At 50.8% G+C, this 20,870-nt stretch overlaps 1 protein-coding gene across 5 annotated transcripts in view; it reads right to left on the bottom strand.

Annotated features, from left to right (window-relative positions):
* The window catches only part of LOC142256961 (uncharacterized), a 404,836-nt gene that overhangs the window by 15,048 nt on the left and 368,918 nt on the right, over positions 1-20,870 (bottom strand). The window lies entirely within an intron of this gene.

Below are 20,870 nucleotides of genomic sequence, written 5' to 3'. Positions count from 1 at the left end.
CTCTCTCCTCATGTGTAGTGCGGGGTCTGTCGCTCTCTCTCCCTCATGTATAGTGCGGGGTCTGTCGCTCTCTCTCCTCCATGTGTAGTGCGGGGTCTGTCGCTCTCTCTCTCCTCATGTGTAGTGCGGGGTCTGTTGCTCTCTCTCCTCATGTGTAGTGCGGGGTCTGTCGCTCTCTCTCTCCCTCATGTGTAGTGCGGGGTCTGTCGCTCTCTCTCCCTCATGTGTAGTGCGGGGTCTGTCGCTCTCTCTCCCTCATGTGTAGTGCGGGGTCTGTCGCTCTCTCTCTCCCTCATGTGTAGTGCGGGGTCTGTCGCTCTCTCTCTCATGTGTAGTGCGGGGTCTGTCGCTCTCTCTCTCCCCCATGTGTAGTGCGGGGCCAGTCGCTCTCTCTCTCCCCCATGTGTAGTGCGGGGTCTGTCGCTCTCTCTCCCTCATGTGTAGTGCAGGGTCTGTCGCTCTCTCTCCCCCATGTGTAGTGCGGGGTCTGTCGCTCTCTCTCCCTCATGTGTAGTGCGGGGTCTGTCGCTCTCTCCCCCATGTGTAGTGCGGGGTCTGTCGCTCTCTCTCTACCTCATGTGTAGTGCGGGGTCTGTCGCTCTCTCTCCCCCATGTGTAGTGCGGGGTCTGTCGCTCTCTCCCTCATGTGTAGTGCGGGGTCTGTCTCTCCCTCATGTGTAGTGCGGGGTCTGTCTCTCCCCCATGTGTAGTGCGGGGTCTGTCGCTCTCTCTCCTCATGTGTAGTGCGGGGTCTGTCGCTCTCTCTCCCCCATGTGTAGTGCGGGGTCTGTCGCTCTCTCTCTCCTCATGTGTAGTGCGGGGTCTGTCGCTCTCTCTCCTCATGTGTACTGCGGGGTCTGTCGCTCTCTCTCTCCCTCATGTGTAGTGCGGGGTCTGTCGCTCTCTCTCCCCCATGTGTAGTGCGGGGTCTGTCGCTCTCTCTCCCCCATGTGTAGTGCGGGGTCTGTCGCTCTCTCTCCCTCATGTGTAGTGCGGGGTCTGTCGCTCTCTCTCCCCCATGTGTAGTGCGGGGTCTGTCGCTCTCTCTCCCCCATGTGTAGTGCGGGGTCTGTCGCTCTCTCTCTCCTCATGTGTAGTGCGGGGTCTGTCGCTCTCTCTCCTCATGTGTACTGCGGGGTCTGTCGCTCTCTCTCTCCCTCATGTGTAGTGCGGGGTCTGTCGCTCTCTCTCCCTCATGTGTAGTGCGGGGTCTGTCGCTCTCTCTCTCCTCATGTGTAGTGCGGGGTCTGTCGCTCTCTCTCCCTCATGTATAGTGCGGGGTCTGTCGCTCTCTCTCCTCCATGTGTAGTGCGGGGTCTGTCGCTCTCTCTCCTCATGTGTAGTGCGGGGTCTGTCGCTCTCTCTCCCTCATGTGTAGTGCGGGGTCTGTCGCTCTCTCTCCCCCATGTGTAGTGCGGGGTCTGTCGCTCTCTCTCTCCTCATGTGTAGTGCGGGGTCTGTCGCTCTCTCTCCTCATGTGTACTGCGGGGTCTGTCGCTCTCTCTCTCCCTCATGTGTAGTGCGGGGTCTGTCGCTCTCTCTCCCTCATGTGTAGTGCGGGGTCTGTCGCTCTCTCTCTCCTCATGTGTAGTGCGGGGTCTGTCGCTCTCTCTCCCTCATGTATAGTGCGGGGTCTGTCGCTCTCTCTCCTCCATGTGTAGTGCGGGGTCTGTCGCTCTCTCTCCTCATGTGTAGTGCGGGGTCTGTCGCTCTCTCTCTCCTCATGTGTAGTGCGGGGTCTGTCGCTCTCTCTCCTCATGTGTAGTGCGGGGTCTGTCACTCTCTCTCTCCCTCATGTGTAGTGCGGGGTCTGTCGCTCTCTCTCCCTCATGTGTAGTGCGGGGTCTGTCGCTCTCTCTCCCTCATGTGTAGTGCGGGGTCTGTCGCTCTCTCTCTCCCTCATGCGTAGTGCGGGGTCTGTCGCTCTCTCTCTCCCTCATGTGTAGTGCGGGGTCTGTCGCTCTCTCTCTCATGTGTAGTGCGGGGTCTGTCGCTCTCTCTCTCCCCCATGTGTAGTGCGGGGCCAGTCGCTCTCTCTCTCCCCCATGTGTAGTGCGGGGTCTGTCGCTCTCTCTCCCTCATGTGTAGTGCGGGGTCTGTCGCTCTCTCTCCCCCATGTGTAGTGCGGGGTCTGTCGCTCTCTCTCCCTCATGTGTAGTGCGGGGTCTGTCGCTCTCTCTCCCTCATGTGTAGTGCGGGGTCTGTCGCTCTCTCCCCCATGTGTAGTGCGGGGTCTGTCGCTCTCTCTCTACCTCATGTGTAGTGCGGGGTCTGTCGCTCTCTCTCTCCCTCATGTGTAGTGAGGGGTCTGTCGCTCTCTCTCCCTCATGTGTAGTGCGGGGTCTGTCTCTCCCTCATGTGTAGTGCGGGGTCTGTCTCTCCCCCATGTGTAGTGCGGGGTCTGTCGCTCTCTCTCCTCATGTGTAGTGCGGGGTCTGTCGCTCTCTCTCTCCTCATGTGTAGTGCGGGGTCTGTCGCTCTCTCTCCTCATGTGTAGTGCGGGGTCTGTCGCTCTCTCTCTCCCTCATGTGTAGTGCGGGGTCTGTCGCTCTCTCTCCCTCATGTGTAGTGCGGGGTCTGTCGCTCTCTCTCTCCTCATGTGTAGTGCGGGACCTGTCACTCTCTCTCTCCCTCATGTGTAGTGCGGGGTCTGTCGCTCTCTCTCTCCCTCATGTGTAGTGCGGGGTCTGTCGCTCTCTCTCTCCCTCATGTGTAGTGCGGGGTCTGTCGCTCTCTCTCTCTCATGTGTAGTGCGGGGTCTGTCGCTCTCTCTCTCCCCCATGTGTAGTGCGGGGCCAGTCGCTCTCTCTCTCCCCCATGTGTAGTGCGGGGTCTGTCGCTCTCTCTCCCTCATGTGTAGTGCGGGGTCTGTCGCTCTCTCTCCCCCATGTGTAGTGCGGGGTCTGTCGCTCTCTCTCTCTCCCTCATGTGTAGTGCGGGGTCTGTAGCTCTCTCTCTCCTCATGTGTAGTGCGGGGTCTGTCGCTCTCTCTCCCTCATGTATAGTGCGGGGTCTGTCGCTCTCTCTCCTCCATGTGTAGTGCGGGGTCTGTCGCTCTCTCTCCTCATGTGTAGTGCGGGGTCTGTCGCTCTCTCTCTCCTCATGTGTAGTGCGGGGTCTGTCGCTCTCTCTCCTCATGTGTAGTGCGGGGTCTGTCGCTCTCTCTCTCCCTCATGTGTAGTGCGGGGTCTGTCGCTCTCTCTCCCTCATGTGTAGTGCGGGGTCTGTCGCTCTCTCTCCCTCATGTGTAGTGCGGGGTCTGTCGCTCTCTCTCTCCCTCATGTGTAGTGCGGGGTCTGTCGCTCTCTCTCTCATGTGTAGTGCGGGGTCTGTCGCTCTCTCTCTCCCCCATGTGTAGTGCGGGGCCAGTCGCTCTCTCTCTCCCCCATGTGCAGTGCGGGGTCTGTCGCTCTCTCTCCCTCATGTGTAGTGCGGGGTCTGTCGCTCTCTCTCCCCCATGTGTAGTGCGGGGTCTGTCGCTCTCTCTCCCTCATGTGTAGTGCGGGGTCTGTCGCTCTCTCTCCCTCATGTGTAGTGCGGGGTCTGTCGCTCTCTCCCCCATGTGTAGTGCGGGGTCTGTCGCTCTCTCTCTACCTCATGTGTAGTGCAGGGTCTGTCGCTCTCTCTCTCCCTCATGTGTAGTGAGGGGTCTGTCGCTCTCTCTCCCTCATGTGTAGTGCGGGGTCTGTCTCTCCCTCATGTGTAGTGCGGGGTCTGTCTCTCCCCCATGTGTAGTGCGGGGTCTGTCGCTCTCTCTCCTCATGTGTAGTGCGGGGTCTGTCGCTCTCTCTCCCCCATGTGTAGTGCGGGGTCTGTCGCTCTCTCTCTCCCTCATGTGTAGTGCGGGGTCTGTCGCTCTCTCTCCCTCATGTGTAGTGTGGGGTCTGTCGCTCTCTCCCTCATGTGTAGTGCGGGGTCTGTCGCTCTCTCTCTCCCTCATGTGTAGTGCGGGGTCTGTCGCTCTCTCTCTCCCTCATGTGTAGTGCGGGGTCTGTCGCTCTCTCTCTCATGTGTAGTGCGGGGTCTGTCGCTCTCTCCCCCATGTGTAGTGCGGGGCCAGTCGCTCTCTCTCTCCCCCATGTGTAGTGCGGGGTCTGTCGCTCTCTCTCCCTCATGTGTAGTGCGGGGTCTGTCGCTCTCTCTCCCTCATGTGTAGTGCGGGGTCTGTCGCTCTCTCTCCCTCATGTGTAGTGCGGGGTCTGTCGCTCTCTCCCCCATGTGTAGTGCGGGGTCTGTCGCTCTCTCTCTACCTCATGTGTAGTGCGGGGTCTGTCGCTCTCTCTCTCCCTCATGTGTAGTGAGGGGTCTGTCGCTCTCTCTCCCTCATGTGTAGTGCGGGGTCTGTCTCTCCCTCATGTGTAGTGCGGGGTCTGTCTCTCCCCCATGTGTAGTGCGGGGTCTGTCGCTCTCTCTCCTCATGTGTAGTGCGGGGTCTGTCGCTCTCTCTCTCCTCATGTGTAGTGCGGGGTCTGTCGCTCTCTCTCCTCATGTGTAGTGCGGGGTCTGTCGCTCTCTCTTTCCCTCATGTGTAGTGCGGGGTCTGTCGCTCTCTCCCTCATGTGTAGTGCGGGGTCTGTCGCTCTCTCCCTCATGTGTAGTGCGGGGTCTGTTGCTCTCTCCCTCATGTGTAGTGCGGGGTCTGTCGCTCTCTCTCCCTCATGTGTAGTGCGGGGTCTGTCGCTTTCTCTCCCTCATGTGTAGTGCGGGGTCTGTCGCTTTCTCTCCCTCATGTGTAGTGCGGGGTCTGTCGCTCTCTCTCCCCCATGTGTAGTGCGGGGTCTGTTGCTCTCTCCCTCATGTGTAGTGCGGGGTCTGTCTCTCCCCCATGTGTAGTGCGGGGTCTCTCTCTCCCCCATGTGTAGTGCGGGGTCTGTCGCTCTCTCTTCCCCATGTGTAGTGCGGGGTCTGTCGCTCTCTCCCCCATGTGTAGTGCGGGGTCTGTCTCTCCCCATGTGTAGTGCGGGGTCTGTCTCTCCCCCATGTGTAGTGCGGGGTCTCTCTCTCCCCCATGTGTAGTGCGGGGTCTGTCGCTCTCTCTTCCCCATGTGTAGTGCGGGGTCTGTCGCTCTCTCTCCCTCATGTGTAGTGCGGGGTCTGTCGCTCTCTCTCCCTCATGTGTAGTGCGGGGTCTGTCGCTCTCTATCCCTCATGTGTAGTGCAGGGTCTGTCGCTCTCTCCCTCATGTGTAGTGTGGAGTCTGTCGCTCTCTCTCCCTCATGTGTAGTGCGGGGTCTGTCTCTCCCCCATGTGTAGTGCGGGGTCTGTCTCTCCCCCATGTGTAGTGCGGGGTCTCTCTCTCATCCATGTGTAGTGCGGGGTCTGTCTCTCCCCCATGTGTAGTGCGGGGTCTGTCGCTCTCTCTCCCCCATGTGTAGTGCGGGGTCTGTCTCTCCCCCATGTGTAGTGCGGGGTCTCTCTCTCATCCATGTGTAGTGCGGGGTCTGTCTCTCCCCCATGTGTAGTGCGGGGTCTGTCGCTCTCTCTCCCCCATGTGTAGTGCGGGGTCTGTCTCCCCCCATGTGTAGTGCGGGGTACTGCTCTGGTTAGGGCAGGGGTCTGGGGCACACAGGGTCAGGTCTAGTTATATTGCAGGGTAATCTACACCTGATATCGATTTGCCGCTGTGGAATGTGAATGACCCGACCATATGACTCTACATTGATGGGGAGACTTTTTGGCAGATGTCACTATTGGGATTTTATAAAAGGTTTTTCTTTTCCCCTCTGTGATGCTGTAATTTTTGGTGTTTTTTGTCTGCAGTAAACCAGGGGTAATTCTTATAAACCTGAGGTAGTGTCAATACCTACTAATAGGTCTCTATGATCCATCTCTCACATGTGATTGTTGGAAGTATTAAGTATAATGCCGGCGTCACACGCTACGATATATCGTGCGATATGTCGGCGGGGTCACAGAGTTTGTGACGCACATCTGGCATCGTTAGAGATCTTGTAGCGTGTGTCATCTCCGAACGACTGAGCAAAAATACTTACCTTATCGTTGCTCGTTGACAAGTCGCTCATTTTCAAAAAGTTGCTTCTTCTTCTGTGCTCCGGTTATTAATCGTATCCGGGGCAGCATATGTCGCTCTGTGTGACACCCCGGGAACGATGAACTCAGCTTACCTGCGTCCTCCGGCAATGCGGAAGGAAGGAGGTGGGCAGGATGTTACGTCCTGCTCATCTCCGCCCCTCCGCTTCTATTGGCCGGCCGCTGTGTGACATCGCTGTGACGCCGAACGTTCTTCCCCCTTCAGGAAGTGGATATTCGCCGCCCACAGCGAGGTCGTCCGGGAGGGAAGTGCGTGTGACAGGGGGTTAACGACTTTGTGCAACTAATTGCCCTTGACGCATAAATGACGGGGGCGGGTACGATCACACGATAGATCGTACCGTGTGACGCCGGCATTAGTGGTATTAACCCCATAGATGAAAGATCTGGGATCACATGTAAAATTGTTGTTTTCCCAAAAGAAAGGCATACAGAAGAATATAACTGTTAGGGGTCACCGCCTCGTCATTTCTGAGACCCTCTGTTATTAAATGGAGAATGAATATATGAACATACGTCGCTGGTGTTATAGTGACCAGAGCCCCAGATTGTAATGAATGGCATATAACACGTGGAGCGAGGGGGGAATATAGTATATATATATACATATATATACATACATACATACATATATATACATACATACATACATATATATACATACATACATACATATATACATACATATATATACATATATACATACATATATATACATATACATATATATATATATATATATATATATATATATATATATATATATATATATATATATATATATATATATATATATATATACACATATACACACACACACACTCCTGTTGTAGTCCTAAGGGCCGGTTGGTCAGGGAATGCAGTGCACACTGGTTAGTGGCCCCTTTCTCACGGTTGCACTGTATAAGTCTGTGTTGGTGTTTAGAGGATAATAGTAAAGGGTTAACGCTACATTTGTTTCCTCTTTTTCCTGCAGGAACATGTTGGAGTAAATGAGGAATTGGTGAATATCTGATGTGATTGCAGATCTTTGCAGTAATTACCTTTGTGAATATTAACCCCACATTTGCTGGCACCAGTCATGCGGGACAGACCCTGTTATTATGGAGGCTGTGATTAATAATAATGGTGTCTATCACCGTACTTAATCCCTGCAGTTTTCGGAGGTGTCTGCCGTCCGGGCGGGGATTTATCTACTTCACTGATTTTGAAGCGGATTTAGAATTTTTACTAATAACCAAGATAAAGTTCATTATCTCAGCTAGAAACAAGTAGAATATATCAGCTGTAATCCACACATCCGCTGTAATCCACACATCAGCTATAATCCACACATCAATCATCTGTAATCCATACATCAATCAGCTGTAATCCATACATCAGCTGTAATCCACACATCAGCTATAATCCACACATCAATCATCTGTAATCCATACATCAATCAGCTGTAATCCATACATGAGCTGTAATCCACACATCAATCATCTGTAATCCATACATCAATCAGCTGTAATCCATACATCAGCTGTAATCCACACATCAGCTATAATCCACACATCAATCATCTGTAATCCATACATCAATCAGCTGTAATCCATACATGAGCTGTAATCCACACATCAATCATCTGTAATCCATACATCAATCAGCTGTAATCCATACATCAGCTGTAATCCACACATCAGCTGTAATCCACAGATCAGCTATAATCCACACATCAGCTATAATCCACACATCCACTGTAATCCACACATCCACTGTAATCCACACATCCACTGTAATCCACCCATCCGCTGTAATCCACCCATCCGCTGTAATCCACCCATCCGCTGTAATCCACCCATCCGCTGTAATCCACCCATCCGCTGTAATCCACCCATCCGCTGTAATCCACCCATCCGCTGTAATTCACTCGTCAGATATTCTACTAAAAGTGTAAAGTGATCAGAAAAAAGCATTTATGAGGAGGGTACTCAACTTTCCCAACATCTGTCATCCCTTCCCTCTGCGGCTTGAGTAAATCTGGTCTCTCTCTAATTGACCCCTCCACGACCCCCTCCCCACTTTCCTCTGTGACCGCTTGTTTAATCTGTCTATGGTCCCCACATCTGGGCTCAGCTTTGATTTAATTGAGGAGTACCGTCTAGAGATGAGCGAGGACCGAAATATTTATAATCGCTATACTGTGAACGAGTAGCTTGTAATATTCGTGCTGAATAGCGAGTACAATGCAAATCAATATGAAATGCGAGTAATTTCCTGCTGAACCCAACAAAGAGGTCTGGAGCCTGAGGAAGAGGCTGAAATGGATGGAAAGTGATGAAACTGAATGGGGAGAGGCTGGAGAATGTGCTGCATGCAGACTCCTCCATCACCGGCTGTCACACTGCTCCCGCTGCCCCTGATGAAGCTGCTATACAGCGGATCGCGGGGGGCGCTCTCCACGACCCTCTTTACTGACGTGCTCCCTCCACGACCCTCTTTACTGACGTGTTCCCTGCTTCTCTGCTCTTTACTGACGTGCTCCCTGCTTCTCTGCTCTTTACTGACGTGCTCCCTGCTTCTCTGCTCTTTACTGACGTGCTCCCTGCTTCTCTGCTCTTTACTGGCGTGCTCCCTGCTTCTCTGCTCTTTACTGACGTGCTCCTTGCTTCTCTGCTCTTTACTGACGTGCTCCCTGCTTCTCTGCTCTTTACTGACGTGCTCCCTGCTTCTCTGCTCTTTACTGACGTGCTCCCTGCTTCTCTGCTCTTTACTGACGTGCTCCCTGCTTCTCCGCTCTTTACTGACGTGCTCCCTGCTTCTCCGCTCTTTACTGACGTGTCCCCTGCTTCTCTGCTCTTTACTGACGTGCTCCCTGCTTCTCTGCTCTTTACTGACGTGCTCCCTGCTTCTCCGCTCTTTACTGACGTGCCCCCTGCTTCTGTGCTCTTTACTGACGTGCCCCCTGCTTCTCTGCTCTTTACTGACGTGCCCCCTGCTTCTCTGCTCTTTACTGACGTGCTCCCTGCTTCTGTGCTCTTTACTGACGTGCTCCCTGCTTCTGTGCTCTTTACTGACGTGCTCCCTGCTTCTCTGCTCTTTACTGACGTGCTCCCCGCTTCTCTGCTCTTTACTGACGTGCTCCCTGCTTCTGTGCTCTTTACTGACGTGCTCCCTGCTTCTCTGCTCTTTACTGACGTGCCCCCTGCTTCTCTGCTCTTTACTGACGTGCCCCCTGCTTCTGTGCTCTTTACTGACGTGCTCCCTGCTTCTCTGCTCTTTACTGACGTGCTCCCTGCTTCTCTGCTCTTTACTGATGTGCTCCCCGCTTCTCTGCTCTTTACTGACAAGCTCCCCGCTTCTCCGCTCTTTACTGACGTGCTCCCCGCTTCTCCGCTCTTTACTGACGTGCTCCCCGCTTCTCTGCTCTTTACTGACGTGCTCCCCGCTTCTCTGCTCTTTACTGACGTGCTCCCCGCTTCTCTGCTCTTTACTGACGTGCTCCCCGCTTCTCTGCTCTTTACGGACGTGCTCCCCGCTTCTCTGTTCTTTACTGACGTGCTCCCCGCTTCTCCGCTCTTTACTGACGTGCTCCCCGCTTCTCCGCTCTTTACTGACGTGCCCCCCGCTTCTCTGCTCTTTACTGACGTGCCCCCTGCTTCTCTGCTCTTTACTGACGTGCTCCCTGCTTCTCTGCTCTTTACTGACGTGCTCCCTGCTTCTCTGCTCTTTACTGACGTGCTCCCTGCTTCTCTGCTCTTTACTGACGTGCTCCCCGCTTCTCTGCTCTTTACTGACGTGCTCCCCGCTTCTCTGCTCTTTACGGACGTGCTCCCCGCTTCTCTGTTCTTTACTGACGTGCTCCCCGCTTCTCCGCTCTTTACTGACGTGCTCCCCGCTTCTCTGCTCTTTACTGACGTGCCCCCTGCTTCTCTGCTCTTTACTGACGTGCCCCCTGCTTCTCTGCTCTTTACTGACGTGCTCCCTGCTTCTCTGCTCTTTACTGACGTGCTCCCCGCTTCTCTGCTCTTTACTGACGTGCTCCCCGCTTCTCTGCTCTTTACTGACGTGCTCCCCGCTTCTCTGCTCTTTACTGACGTGCTCCCCGCTTCTCTGCTCTTTACTGACGTGCTCCCTGCTTCTCTGCTCTTTACTGACGTGCTCCCTGCTTCTCCGCTCTTTACTGACGTGCTCCCTGCTTCTCTGCTCTTTACTGACGTGCTCTCTGCTTCTCTGCTCTTTACTGACGTGCTCCCTGCTTCTCTGCTCTTTACTGACGTGCTCCCTGCTTCTCTGCTCTTTACTGATGTGCTCCCTGCTTCTCTGCTCTTTACTGACGTGCTCCCTGCTTCTCTGCTCTTTACTGACGTGCTCCCTGCTTCTCCGCTCTTTACTGACGTGCTCCCTGCTTCTCCGCTCTTTACTGATGTGCTCCCCGCTTCTCTGCTCTTTACTGACGTGCTCCCCGCTTCTCTGCTCTTTACTGACGTGCTCCCTGCTTCTCTGCTCTTTACTGACGTGCTCCCTGCTTCTCTGCTCTTTACTGACGTGCTCCCTGCTTCTCTGCTCTTTACTGACGTGCCCCCTGCTTCTCTGCTCTCTACTGACGTGCCCCCTGCTTCTCTGCTCTTTACTGACGTGCCCCCTGCTTCTCTGCTCTTTACTGACGTGCTCCCTGCTTCTCTGTTCTTTACTGACACATGCTAATATATCTTGTGTCCTCTGTCTCCTTTATGCATGGTTTTCCTGCGCACATACTTGCTTGTGACAAATACAAACTGATACCGGCACCGGTCACCAACTATGTGTGAGCTTAGGGATCAACCTCTTTTTGCATAATAATAATATATATATATAGTGTATGTTTTCCATCATTCTTTGGGCTAGTTTCTGGAGCGTAGACTTTAGTAGTTTCCAATTCTCTGCATGTGCCAGTGCTAATTGTGTGTGTGTTTCTGGACATTCATTATACAGATCCCTTGCATCATATAATGGTGTGAGGCTCACATTATGGATTGTGCAGAAGTCATAGAATTGTTATTGGTACTTTTTGCACAACCAATAGGCACATGGTTTCTGCTCGCTGATCTAAGGTTATAGACTATTTATCTGACCTATAAGGGTAACATTATTGTCATCTCTTTCACCTATAAGGCAGATTTCGGAGTTGAGGTGACCCACTGTTTCTATCTATCTATATCTATATATTTATATATTTTTATTTTTTTTACATAATTAATTTCAATGTCCCTGTATGATTCTTTGATAACTTATTTCACTCCAATTATTATCATACAGTGGTGGCCAAAAGTATTGCCACCCCTGCAATTCTGTCAGATAATACTCAGTTTCTTCTTGAAAATGATTGCAATCACAAATTCTTTGGTATTATTATCTTCATTTATTTTGCTTGCAATGAAAAAACACAAAAGAGAATGAAATAAAAATCAAATCATTGATCATTTCACACAAAACTCCAAAAATGGGCCAGACAAAAGTATTGGCACCCTTAGCCTAATACTTGGTTGTACAACCTTTAGCCAAAATCACTGCGATCAACCGCTTCCGGTAACCATCAATGAGTTTCTTACAATGCTCTGCTGTAATTTTAGACCATTCTTCTTTGGCAAACTGCTCCAGGTCCCTGAGATGTGAAGGTGCCTTCTCCAAACTGCCATTTTGAGATCTCTCCACAGGTGTTCTATGGGGTTCAGGTCTGGACTCATTGCTGGCCACTTTAGTAGTCTCCAGTGCTTTCTCGCAAACCATTTTCTAGTGCTTTTTGCAGTGTGTTTTAGGTCATTGTCCTGCTGGAAGACCCATGACCTCTGAAGGAGACCCAGTTTTCTCACACTGGGCCCTACATTATGCTGCAAAATTTGTTGGTAGTCTTCAGACTTCATAATGCCATGCACACGGTCAAGCAGTCCAGTGCCAGAGGCAGCAAAGCAACCCCAAAACATCAGGGAACCTCCGCCATGTTTGACTGTAGGGACCGTGTTCTTTTCTTTGAATGCCTCTGTTTTTTTTTCCTGTAAACTCTATGTTGATGGCTTTTCCCAAAAAGCTCTACTTTTGTCTCATCTGACCAGAGAACATTCTTCCAAAACGTTTTAGGCTTTCTCAGGTAAGTTTTGGCAAACTCCAGCCTGGCTTTTTTATGTCTCGAGGTAAGAAGTGGGGTCTTCCTGGGTATCCTACCATACAGTCCCTTTTCATTCAGACGCTGACGGATAGTACAGGTTGACACTGTTGTACCCTCGGACTGCAGGGCAGCTTGAACTTATTTGGATGTTAGTCGAGGTTCTTTATCCACCATCCGCACAATCTTGCGTTGAAATCTCTTGGCAATTTTTCTTTTCCTTCCACATCTAGGGAGGTTAGCCACAGGGCCATGGGCTTTAAACTTCTTGATGACACTGCGCACCGTAGACACAGGAACTTTCAGGTCTTTGGAGATGGACTTGAAGGTTTGAGATTGCTCATGCTTCCTCACAATTTGGATTCTCAAGTCCTCAGACAGTTCTTTGGTCTTCTTTCTTTTCTCCATGCTCAATGTGGTACACACAAGGACACAGGACAGAGGTTGAGTCAACTTTAATCCATGTCAACTGGCTGCAAGTGTGATTTAGTTATTGCCAACATCTGTTAGGTGCCACAGGTAAGTTACAGGTGCTGTTAATTACACAAATTAGAGACGCATCACATGATTTTTCAAACAGTGCCAATACTTTTGTCCACCCCCTGTTTTATGTTTGGTGTGGAATTATGTCCAATTTGGCTTTTTGACATTTTTTTTTTCCATTGAAGACAAATTAAATGAAGATAATACCAAAGAATTTGTGATTGCAATAATTTTCAGGAAAAAACTGAGTATTCTCTGACAGAATTGCAGGGTTGCCAATACTTTTGGCCAGCACTGTATATGGCAGTATAATTTTTTGTCTTTATTGATGATGAAGAGTAATCTGTGTACATTTGGGTAGAGACCATTGTGACGACATGGACTCTCATGGGTTAAAGTTTCTTAACATTCAGCCAGACTATTGTTCTTATGTGTGCTAAGTCATGTTTGCTTAGCTATTGCTCTCCAGACTTTTCCAGTAATCATTGTATTGTAGTTGTGTATTGATAATGTAATTACCTTAGTAGCCATTGTCTAGTCGGTGACTTGCCGACTCCATGTAGATATACTGAGTCTTTCTATGCACATCATTTAAATGAACATTATCCATGCAGCTTGAAATTCATCCAATGGGAGAAGCAATCTTGTCCAACCAATCGATGAGGATGCAGTGTATCCTAATGGAAGGTTATGGCTATAAAAGGGACTTCTTTAAGCCACCAGGGTTGATGAAGGTTGATGAATGCTGATGGATCCAGTCTAAGCTCTTTGGAGCTGACTAGAGGATCAGGATATCTTATGGCTTCAATCTAGGGACCCCGGTTCCGGTTGGAGACCATATCCACAGCCTAGGGATTTCGACTCCGGCTGCCAGGATTGTAACATCAAACCAGGACTACCTAAGGAGGACACTCGGGTTGGGACAGTTCAGTCACCTGTTACAGACTTTGCAGACCTCACACAGCTTCCTGAATCTGGCATTATTCCTTTCTCGGTGGGTGCCCGCCAAAAGCGGGGTGCTGCTGGACTGGAGTAAGCGGCCCTGGAAGCTCTGAGGCATGGACATTCTAAATCCCTGGTGAGCCAGCGGAAGGGTGAGACTCTGTTGCCTGTTATATTTGTGTTTTGCTGGTTATGTGTTATGTGCCGTTAATTGTTTGGGGATCCAATAAAGTCTAATTATTGTGGTTCCCTCACCCTGTGTTGTCTGAGTAGTGTTACGCCCACGGTTAAGGAGGCCGGCGTTCAGTTGGGATGAGCCCTGAGCCACGCTGTCTTTCTAAAGGCGGCGGGTTTTAGTGGATGAGAGCACCCACTGAGCCCCGTGTCTCCACAACCATCACATGTATTAGGGCCTATATATACATACTAGCTGTAGTACCCGGCATTGCCCGGGATAGTATCTGTCTCTCTGTCTCTCTCCCAGTCTCTGTCTGTGTGTCGCTGTCTGTCTGTCTCTATCTCTGTGTCTGTCTCTATCTCTGTGTCTGTCTCTATCTGTGTGTCTGTTTCTCTCTTTGTCCGTCTGTCTCTTTCCCCCTCTGTCTCTTTGTCCCCTCTGTCTCTTTGTCCCCTCTGTCTCTTTGTCCCCTCTGTCTCTTTGTCCCCTCTGTCTCTTTGTCCCCTCTGTCTCTTTGTCCCCTCTGTCTCTTTGTCCCCTCTGTCTCTTTGTCCCCTCTGTCTCTTTGCCCGCTCTGTCTCTTTGCCCGCTCTGTCTCTTTGCCCGCTCTGTCTCTTTGCCCGCTCTGTCTCTTTGCCCGCTCTGTCTCTTTGCCCGCTCTGTCTCTTTGCCCGCTCTGTCTCTTTGCCCGCTCTGTCTCTTTGCCCGCTCTGTCTCTTTGCCCGCTCTGTCTCTTTGCCCGCTCTGTCTCTTTGCCCGCTCTGTCTCTTTGCCCGCTCTGTCTCTTTGCCCGCTCTGTCTCTTTCCCGCTCTGTCTCTGTCTGTCTCTCTCTATCCGTCGCACCACCGACATCTTTTTACCTCACACATAAGCTTCGTATACTAACAGTTTATTTTGTTCCTATAGCAAACACTGACAGTTGTTATTTATAGGCTGCAGCTCCCAGCTCCATTCAGATTAATGGAGGCCGGATTTTTGTAGAGTAACTGGAAAGCATGGGGTTAAATTTTCCCGCCCAAACATAGTCTATGACGTTCCCTGGGTCACATGGGGTGTCTGTGCAAAATTTCGTGATTGTAAATGCGACGGTGCGGATTCCTTTAGCTGACACACACACACACACACACACACACACACACACACACACACACACACACACAGCTTTATATATTAGATTGCCTTAACTGGTAACCCTCCGGTTGGGTTAGAATTGATAACGTTGGCACTTTAGCTACTCATTATATGAGCGATGCTTTATGATAATAGTATTGCTTCACTAATTGTCCTTCAAGAACAATATGTATACATTCTTGCAGAGGTCGTGTTTATGGATTGTTTGTTTTTAATTGTTTTTATATGTGTGTGTTTCCTATGGATTCAATAAAATTATATATTAATTCTAATTGGATGTGCGCTTTTATTATGTGTGACCTTTTCTCTTGTTTGATTCTCGTCCTTCACACAAGAGGCTGCACTCCATCTTGTTACCGTGTCAGGCTGTGCACCCGTCCTCCTTTATATACAGCATACTGGCAGCTGTGAGTGATTGCAGTTAGACACCCCCCACATTGAATGACAGCTGACTAATAAAGTGGTGAAAGAGGGGGCTTTTTGTGTTTTATTTCAAATAAAGCATTTTTTGGATGTTTGTGATTTGTTACTTTCACTTAAAAATTAATGATGTGGGTGGTGTCTCAGACGCCTGCAATCACTAATCAATGACTTAGTGACAGCTATGGGCTGCTATTAACTCCTTATTTCCCCAATTAACACCGCAGCAGGGCAATCGGGAGGAGCCAGGTTAAATGCCGGGACTGTTGCATCTAATGGATGTGGCAATTCCAGGCGGCTGCTGGCTGATATTTTTAGGTTGGGGGCAGCCTAATAACCAGGGGTCTCCCCAGTCTGAGAATATCAGCGCCCAGCTGTGGGCTTTATCTTGGTTGGGCATCAAAATTGGGGGAACTACACGCAATTTTTTTAAATTTATTTTACTGCACGATATAGAACCACCCACCGATGCCTGTGATTGCTTGCAATCAGAAAGCTGTCACTCAGCATGGGGGCGCGTCTGACTGCAACCAATCATGGAAGCCAGTGAAAGAGCTGCCGCGGGAGCAGTAAGACAGCCGCCCCGCAGCGGAGAACAGAAGGAATAGAAAAAAAGCAGAGGAGAGGAGGAGCAGCCAGGAGGAGTGACAGGAAGTACATGCAACAGGAAGGCCGGAGCCACTATCATCATCTCTCACAGCACAGGAGCAGGTGAGCATTATAATGTACAAGTGTCTGCCTGTAACACTGCCATCACTGTGTGTGTGCACGTGTGTGTGTTTTGCCCATGTGCTGTGCCATCAGCGTGTGTTTTTCCAATGTGCTGTGCCATCTGTGTGTGCGTGTTTTTTCCATGTGCTGTGCCATCAGTGTGTGTGTGTGTGTGTTTTTCCCATGTGCTGTGCCATCAGTCTGTGTGTGTTTTTCCCATGTGCTGTGCCATCAGTCTGTGTGTGTTTTGCCCATGTGCTGTGCCATCAGTGTGTGTGTGTTTTGCCCATGTGCTGTGCCATTAGTGTGTGTGTGTGTTTTGCCCATGTGCTGTGCCATCAGTGTGTGTGTGTTTTGCCCATGTGCTGTGCCATCAGTGTGTGTGTTTTGCCCATGTGCTGTGCCATCAGTGTGTGTGTTTTGCCCATGTGCTGTGCCATTAGAGTGTATGTGCGTGTGTGTTTTTCCCATGTGCTGTTCCATCAGTGTGTGTGTGTTTTCCCTATGTGCTGTGCCATCAGTATGTGTGTGTGTTTTGCCCATGTGCTGTTCCATCAGTGTGTGTGTGTGTGTGTTTTGCCCATGTGCTGTGTCATCAGTGTGTGTGTGTTTTGCCCATGTGCTGTGCCATCAGTGTATGTGTGTGTGTGTTTTGCCCATGTGCTGTGCCATCAGTGTGTGTGTGTGTGTGTGTGTGTGTGTGTGTTTTGCCCATGTGCTGTGCCATCAGTGTGTGTGTTTTGCCCATGTGCTGTTCCATCAGTGTGTGTGTTTTGCCCATGTGCTGTGCCATCAGTGTGTGTGTGTGTGTGTTTTGCCCATGTGCTGTGCCATCAGTGTGTGTGTGTGTGTGTGTGTGTGTTTTGCCCATGTGCTGTGCCATCAGTGTGTGTGTGTGTGTGTGTGTGTTTTGCCCATGTGCTGTGCCATCAGTGTGTGTGTGTGTGTGTGTGTGTGTTTTGCCCATGTGCTGTGCCATCAGTGTGTGTGTGTTTTGCCCATGTGCTGTGCCATCAGTGTGTGTGTGTTTTGCCCATGTCCTGTGCCATCAGTGTGTATGTGCGTGTGTGTTTTTCCCATGTGCTGTTCCATCAGTGTGTGTGTGTTTTCCCTATGTGCTGTGCCATCAGTATGTGTGTGTGTGTTTTGCCCATGTGCTGTTCCATCAGTGTGTGTGTGTGTTTTGCCCATGTGCTGTGCCATCAGTGTGTGTGTGTGTTTTGCCCATGTGCTGTGCCATCAGTGTGTGTGTGTGTGTGTGTGTGTGTTTTGCCCATGTGCTGTGCCATCAGCGTGTGTTTTTCCAATGTGCTGTGCCATCAGTGTGTGCATGTTTTTTCCATGTGCTGTGCCATCAGTGTGTGTGTGTTTTTTCCATGTGCTGTGCCATCAGTGTGTGTATATTTTTGTCCATGTGCTGTGTCTGTGTGTGTTTTGCCCATGTGCTGTGCCATCAGTGTGTGTGTGTTTTGCCCATGTGCTGTGCCATCAGTGTGTGTGTGTGTGTGTGTGTTTTGCCCATGTGCTGTGCCATCAGTGTATGTGTGTGTTTTGCCCATGTGCTGTGCCATCAGTGTGTGTGTGTGTGTGTGTGTGTGTGTTTTCCCATGTGCTGTGCCATCAGTATGTGTGTGTTTTGACCATGTGCTGTGCCATCAGTGTGTGTGTTTTTCCCATGTGCTGTGCCATCAGTGTGTGTGTGTTTTGCCCATGTGCTGTGCCATCAGTGTGTGTGTGTTTTGCCCATGTGCTGTGCCATCAGTGTGTGTGTGTTTTGCCCATGTGCTGTGCCATCAGTGTGTATGTGCGTGTGTGTTTTGCCCATGTGCTGTGCCATCAGTGTGTGTGTGTGTTTTGCCCATGTGCTGTGCCATCAGTGTGTGTGTTTTTCCCATGTGCTGTTCCATCAGTGTGTGTGTGTTTTCCCTATGTGCTGTGCCATCGGTATGTGTGTGTGTTTTGCCCATGTTCTGTTCCATCAGTGTGTGTGTGTGTGTTTTGCCCATGTGCTGTGCCATCAGTGTGTGTGTGTGTGTGTGTGTGTTTTGCCCATGTGCTGTGCCATCATTGTGTGTGTGTGTGTGTGTGTGTGTGTTTTGCCCATGTGCTGTGCCATCAGTGTGTGTGTGTGTGTGTGTGTGTGTGTGTGTGTTTTGCCCATGTGCTGTGCCATCAGTGTGTGTGTGTGTGTGTTTTGCCCATGTGCTGTGCCATCAGTGTGTGTGTGTGTGTGTGTTTTGCCCATGTGCTGTGCCATCAGTGTGTGTGTGTTTTGCCCATGTGCTGTGCCATCAGTGTGTGTGTGTTTTGCCAATGTGCTGTGCCATCAGTGTGTGTGTTTTGCCCATGTGCTGTGCCATCAGTGTGTGTGTTTTGCCCATGTGCTGTGCCATCAGTGTGTATGTGCGTGTGTGTTTTTCCCATGTGCTGTTCCATCAGTGTGTGTGTGTTTTCCCTATGTGCTGTGCCATCAGTATGTGTGTGTGTTTTGCCCATGTACTGTTTCATCAGTGTGTGTGTGTGTGTGTGTGTTTTGCCCATGTGCTGTGTCATCAGTGTGTGTGTGTGTTTTGCCCATGTGCTGTGCCAGCAGTGTGTGTGTGTGTGTGTTTTGCCCATGTGCTGTGCCATCAGTGTGTGTGTTTTGCCCATGTCCTGTGCTATCAGTGTGTTTTGCCCATGTGCTGTGCCATAAGTGTGTATGTGCGTGTTTTTCCCATGTGCTGTTCCATCAGTGTGTGTGTGTGTGTGTGTGTTTTGCCCATGTGCTGTGCCATCAGTGTGTGTGTGTGTTTTGCCCATGTGCTGTGCCATCAGTGTGTGTGTGTTTTGCCCATGTGCTGTGCCATCAGTGTGTATGTGCGTGTGTGTTTTGCCGATGTGCTGTGCCATCAGTGTGTGTGTGTGTTTTGCCCATGTGCTGTGCCATCAGTGTGTGTGTTTTTCCCATGTGCTGTTCCATCAGTGTGTGTGTGTTTTCCCTATGTGCTGTGCCATCGGTATGTGTGTGTGTTTTGCCCATGTTCTGTTCCATCAGTGTGTGTGTGTGTGTTTTGCCCATGTGCTGTGCCATCAGTGTGTGTGTGTGTGTGTGTGTGTTTTGCCCATGTGCTGTGCCATCAGTGTGTGTGTGTGTGTGTGTGTTTTGCCCATGTGCTGTGCCATCAGTGTGTGTGTGTGTGTGTGTGTGTGTGTGTGTGTGTGTTTTGCCCATGTGCTGTGCCATCAGTGTGTGTGTGTGTGTGTTTTGCCCATGTGCTGTGCCATCAGTGTGTGTGTGTGTGTGTGTTTTGCCCATGTGCTGTGCCATCAGTGTGTGTGTGTTTTGCCCATGTGCTGTGCCATCAGTGTGTGTGTGTTTTGCCAATGTGCTGTGCCATCAGTGTGTGTGTTTTGCCCATGTGCTGTGCCATCAGTGTGTGTGTTTTGCCCATGTGCTGTGCCATCAGTGTGTATGTGCGTGTGTGTTTTTCCCATGTGCTGTTCCATCAGTGTGTGTGTGTTTTCCCTATGTGCTGTGCCATCAGTATGTGTGTGTGTTTTGCCCATGTACTGTTTCATCAGTGTGTGTGTGTGTGTGTGTGTTTTGCCCATGTGCTGTGTCATCAGTGTGTGTGTGTGTTTTGCCCATGTGCTGTGCCAGCAGTGTGTGTGTGTGTGTGTGTGTTTTGCCCATGTGCTGTGCCATCAGTGTGTGTGTTTTGCCCATGTCCTGTGCTATCAGTGTGTTTTGCCCATGTGCTGTGCCATAAGTGTGTATGTGCGTGTTTTTCCCATGTGCTGTTCCATCAGTGTGTGTGTGTGTGTGTGTGTTTTGCCCATGTGCTGTGCCATCAGTGTGTGTGTGTGTTTTGCCCATGTGCTGTGCCATCAGTGTGTGTGTGTTTTGCCCATGTGCTGTGCCATCAGTGAGTGTTTTGCCCATGTGCTGTGCCATCAGTGAGTGTGTGTGTGTGTGTGTGTTTTGCCCATGTACTGTGCCATCAGTGTGTGTGTGTGTGTGTGTGTGTGTGTGTGTGTTTTGCCCATGTGCTGAGCCATCAGTGGGTGTGTGTGTGTGTGTGTTTTGCCCATGTGCTGTGCCATCAGTGAGTGTGTGTTTTGCCCATGTGCTGTGCCATCAGTGTGTGTGTGTGTGTGTGTATTATCCCTGTACTTTGCAGAGTTCTACTATAGATCCTAAGGGCGGCTTTGCACACTACGACATCGCAGGTGCGATGTCGGTGGGGTCAAATTGAAAGTGACGCACTTCCGGCATCGCATGCGATATTGTAGTGTGTAAAGCCTAGATGATACGATTAACGAGCGCAAAATCGTCGTAATCGTATCATCGGTGCAGCGTCGGCGTAATCCATAATTACGCTGACGCGACGGTCCGATGTTGTTCCTCGCTCCTACGGCAGCACACATCGCTGTGTGTGAAGTCGCAGGAGCGAGGAACATCTCCTACCAGCGCCACCGCGGCTTCCGTAGGCTATGCGGAAGGAAGGAGGTGGGCGGGATGTTTACATCCTGCTCATCTCCGCCCCTCCGCTGCTATTGGCCGTCTGCCGTGTGACGTCGCTATGACGCCGCACGACCCGCCCCCTTAGGAAGGAGGCGGGTCACCGGCCAGAGCGACGGTCGCAGGGCAGGTGAGTGCATGTGAAGCTGGTGTAGCGATAATTTTCGCTACGCCAGCTATCACACGAGATCGTACCTGCGACGGGGGCGGGGACTATTGCGTGCGACATCGCAACATCGGCTTGCGATGTCGCAACGTGCAAAGCCTGCCTAAGGCTAAAGGCCGCTTTACATGCTGCAATAGATCTTAGAATCCGTCGGTGGGG

This window comes from Anomaloglossus baeobatrachus, chromosome 1 (genome assembly GCF_048569485.1).
Source record: "Anomaloglossus baeobatrachus isolate aAnoBae1 chromosome 1, aAnoBae1.hap1, whole genome shotgun sequence".
Taxonomy (NCBI): domain Eukaryota; kingdom Metazoa; phylum Chordata; class Amphibia; order Anura; family Aromobatidae; genus Anomaloglossus; species Anomaloglossus baeobatrachus.
This window is presented reverse-complemented; position numbering and strand designations above follow the sequence as displayed.